The sequence below is a fragment of the Pteropus alecto genome, unplaced genomic scaffold (assembly GCF_000325575.1).
Source record: "Pteropus alecto unplaced genomic scaffold, ASM32557v1 scaffold76, whole genome shotgun sequence".
Taxonomy (NCBI): Eukaryota; Metazoa; Chordata; class Mammalia; order Chiroptera; family Pteropodidae; genus Pteropus; species Pteropus alecto.
The window spans coordinates 5,375,788-5,380,328 of record NW_006443138.1 but is presented as its reverse complement, the minus strand read 5'-3'; positions in this window follow the sequence as shown (position 1 = coordinate 5,380,328).

The window sequence follows — 4,541 nt, the reverse complement described above, 5'->3', positions numbered from 1 at the left end:
AAACAAACAAAACCCAGTTTCTTTCTCTATAGGATAGTCCCAAATCTTTGATCTCTGTAGTCCTTACATTTGGAGTTTTTATATAAAACTGTCATTGACCTTGCAAGTACTAGCTGTCCTCTTGAAATACGAAGGTGGTAACGATGACACATAGCATTTATAATAACAAATGGTCGTTCATATTTCAGCTGAGTTGGGCTTTTATGCTCTGCTATTAGACCCAAAATATTGAGTATGAATAGAAAATATAAAAATTTAATTCAACTGGCTGGTCTTTTCTTTTAGCTACCAAGCAGGACATCTGGAATTGAAACTTACATCGAGTCTGCTCACGAATCAGGCCATGCCTGGCACTGGGGTTAGGTAACTCTTTTAAACTGAAGATTTGAAGTTCTTGTTTGGAGAGACAGATTTTTATCTAGGATGGAGATAATTTTACCATGACTCTCTATCATAGTTTGTAGGGCAAACTCACAAAACCTGTACTCTATAATAGTTTGGAATGAAAATTAAGCCAAATCGAGGCCTTAAGAATAGCAAACAAGCAAGTAAACAAAATAAAAGAAACTTGGAATTAAATTAAGGCAAATCATTTTGACTATAAAAGAGCTTGTTTCTCTATTCTATTTTGAAATACCGATCTTTGGTCAACTTTTGCCTTTTTAAGCACATCCTTATAGAGACCTTTCTTCTGATCATTGAGAGATGTCTATACCGCCTTAAAATTTTTTTATGGCATGAATATAAAGAGAAAGAAAATGCGAATGTTTATCTTTTAACTTTCAAAGAAAAAAAGACCTTTGAGAATCAAAAGAGACGTTTTTAAAAACAAGACAGAGCATTTAATGTATAACCACTGGGGTGGACATGGGGTGTACCCCCAGATCTTTTGCCAACGATGGACTTGTTGCCCCGGCAGCTGAGAATGCTGTCGGCAGAGAATATTTAGCTGTCATTTTCTTCAGGAATTGCCCTGCTATAGAGAACTGCCTCACATAAGGTTACAACTTTTGTGAGATGACCCACATCCAATGACTGATAAAAATGGGAGTATAAAGGCCTGACCTTTTCTGCCTGATGCAGGACAACTGCTATCAGCTATTTTAGATCCTGAGCTTCCCAGAGCATCAGCCAAGGTTGTCTTGAGGCTGCATCACAGCTCGACTTCCCTTTCTGCCAAAATCCTACCTCCTTTCCTTCTTACTACCAGTATGAACCCTAAGGGGACACACCTAATAAACATTCAACACACTAACTCAGTTGCAGTATCCAAGCAGCAACAATGATGAAACTGCAAGAAAATAGAGGAGTGAGGGGTAGATGATATTCTCTCAAAATTTCTGATGAGTTTCTTGGGCAAAGAAAGAGAGGAAAACATGGTATGTGTGCAGGTATGCACACGTGTGTGTGTTTGGCGGGTAGGGGGCTGACGACCTTAGAGAACCTTAGGGGACTCAAAACTAGATGGCCAGATGGAAAAGAGATGTTAAATCGGTTCTAGCACCAATTCCCACGTATGTGTGTGGTGGGGGTGGGGACAAGTAGGGGGCTTCCCACACAGCACCAGGCAACTCCCTAATACCAGCACAGTGTCCAAGAAATCAAGTCAGACACTACTTATCAAAAGATAGCATCAGATTCACTAGGTTAAGGGTTCAGTCCCACAGGACTGTCTCCCCTCATCTCCCACCCTCAACTTCAGACTCCAGCTTCTGACTCGCCAGTTATGAGCAGAAGTTTCCATATCCTCCTCCTTGGACAGCAGCTGCCAATCTCAAGTTCATGTTGTTACCTGTACTTCTCACCAACTGGCTATACATCAGGGGTCCCAAGACTCCTCCTTCGGTTTGATTAATTTGCTGGAGCAACTCACAGAACTCGGAAAATTAGTTTACTTCCTGGATTACCAATTTATCATAAAAGGATGTAACTCAGCACAGCCAGACAACATTGATACTCAGGGCAATGCATGGGGACAGGGTGAGGAGCTTCCATATCCCCTCCAGGTGCACAACTCCACCCTGACTTCCACGTGTTCGCCCACCAGGAAGCTCTCTGAAACCTGTCCTTTTGGATTTTATGAGAAGTTCATTACATTGGCACGATTGATTAAATCATTGGCCACTGGCAGTTGAAATTCAATCTTCAGTCCGTAGCCCCTCCCTAAGGGCTTTCCAAAAGTTGCCTCATTAACATAACAAAAGACCCCTTTCCATTTTATTGCAGGAAATTTCGAAGGTTTTAGGAGCCGTGTTCCTAAGACCAAATATATATATGAAATATCTTTTGGTCTTCTGAATGAACAAAACATATATTTTTCTTACAAATCACAATATTCCAGGAGTCAACATCCATAGAGGCCTGAGCACCTCTGGGTCAACACTGAAAAGTTTGGTGAAAAAGAATCAAGCCTTCAAACCACCCTTTTCATCTTCAAATGATCCCCCCTTCTCTCCTGTGTCTGAGAGCCTCGTTAGTTAATTTCTGGTTGCAATTGGGAGCATCCTCTGTGTTCACCTATAGGCACCCCTTTCCAATAGCATAAGTTGTCAGTAAGTTCTCCTCATTAGAGAAGGGTTCTGTACACTAGTAGCACGAAAAGGACTCAACAGCCGGGGTGGACGGGGTAGGGGATTGGGGAAGCCACCTCTTGTATGTTAATATATGATTCTCTTCATGTGACCTTCTTACCACAAGTTCAATGGTGCATTTCCTCCAAAGGCTAACACTAATATTTTCCCCAGAAGTACTCTTATCCAGAGGGACAAAACACACAGCTTTGGTCTGAAATAGGAAATAAAATTCATATGCTAGTTTCTGATACCTGTGACCTGGAACAAGGAAAACAGAAAGAAAAATGTCTTACTTGGGTATTAGCATGCCTAGGGACCTCAAGCCAGAATATCTAAATATTAAAAAGAGGGTGGTCTAAGAAATATATTTTAAACGGTGACAGAGAGAAGGGAAGCGATGAATTTTTTATCAGAAAGTTTGAGTCCTAGAGTTTGCATTGTAAATATACATAAGACTATATTTCTACTACAAGAAAATCACTTCTGAAAAAAAGAAGAGGAAGCAAAGGGAATTCTTAAAGGGAAATCTTTTTCACTTTAGCAAACAAGTGAAACAGATGTAGGAAGATTTGCAAAGAAAACTTTTCATTATGAAATTTTTATTTAGACTTTTTCGTTGTTGGGAATCTCAAATTCAAGTTCAACTACTCTTGCTTTTGAGTAAAAACAAATAATCGACTCATGTTCTAATGCTCCCATTATGGTTGTGGTGATGATGATGATAATAATATGAAATATTTTTATGATAAGTAAGTTATTTATGTGCCAGGCATTGTTCTAACCAAATATAAGCAAGCATGCCACAGACTTCCTTACATTTGTTTATGCAGTAGTAGTATGCAACATTTTTTTAGCACTTAACTCAGGACAGTAGATAAATGAACCACCTGATTTTCTATTTCCGTAAGTCTGCCTTAAATTTCACTAACTCCTCTGTGTTCCTATTGAGGAAATGGTTTTTTGGGTTGTGACTAGGGATGAAGGACCTGAAGGCGAAGGTTTACACCTATCCTTCACAGCTTTTATTATAGAATAAATATCTAATAATTGCTCAGAGGAGTCTGGTTACTTTAAATAAACTTATACTCTTCTTCTGGCAACCTGTTGTTTCAATTCAACTCAACAAGGAATTATTTGTACCTGTGATGTAAAGATGCTGTGAACAGAAAAGAGACCCGGGAGATTTAGTCTTCTGCCAAGAAGCTTGTTGTCAGCCTTCAAGAGAGAAGACATAAATGCGTGAAACAGTCAGTTAATGATCCAAGACGGGGTATTCTTAAATGCCACAGTACTCAGGAGTTCTGATAAGGCGGGAGACCAGCGCTGACTGGAGCTAGAAAGAGAGAATAAGGTGAAAAAGACTTGATCAGTGCCCCGGATGGGTAAAAGGAAGAGAGGTAACTAAATGCTCAGCAGAAGGAAACATTCCCAATGAGACGTGTGCGACTAAAGCACAGAACATGCCCTTTCTGCAAGAATGAAAAACTTTTCCTGGGAATTCTAACCTTCACAACACAGGACATCAGATAATTAAAAACAACAATTGACATATCAATTATTGATCCTTCAAAACATAAGAGCAAATTAGTATATATTATACTTCAAATTTAAGGGCAAAATAGAGATCTAGGTTAATCTTTTGAGCTGGAACAACTCACTACTATTTAATTAGTGAAAATGTTGAAATAAAAATTTTTAAGCATATTTTTGGTTTCAGTTGTTTAATCAAGGGTTAAAAAGACCGAGAGTCAAAGGCACTTAGTTGCTCCCTCCTTTGGGCTTCCATAGCATTTTGTACTTAAATTTTTTTCACACAAATTATATTGTGCAGTAGAAATTTTTTTTAACTGACTTATAGTTAACCAGGTTGCCAAAGTAGATTATGCTCTCCTGTCTGTAAAACATGATGACTGACACTTACTGCTTTTTTTTTTTTTTAGGCGGGGGCACCCTTGGTTGACCCACAAA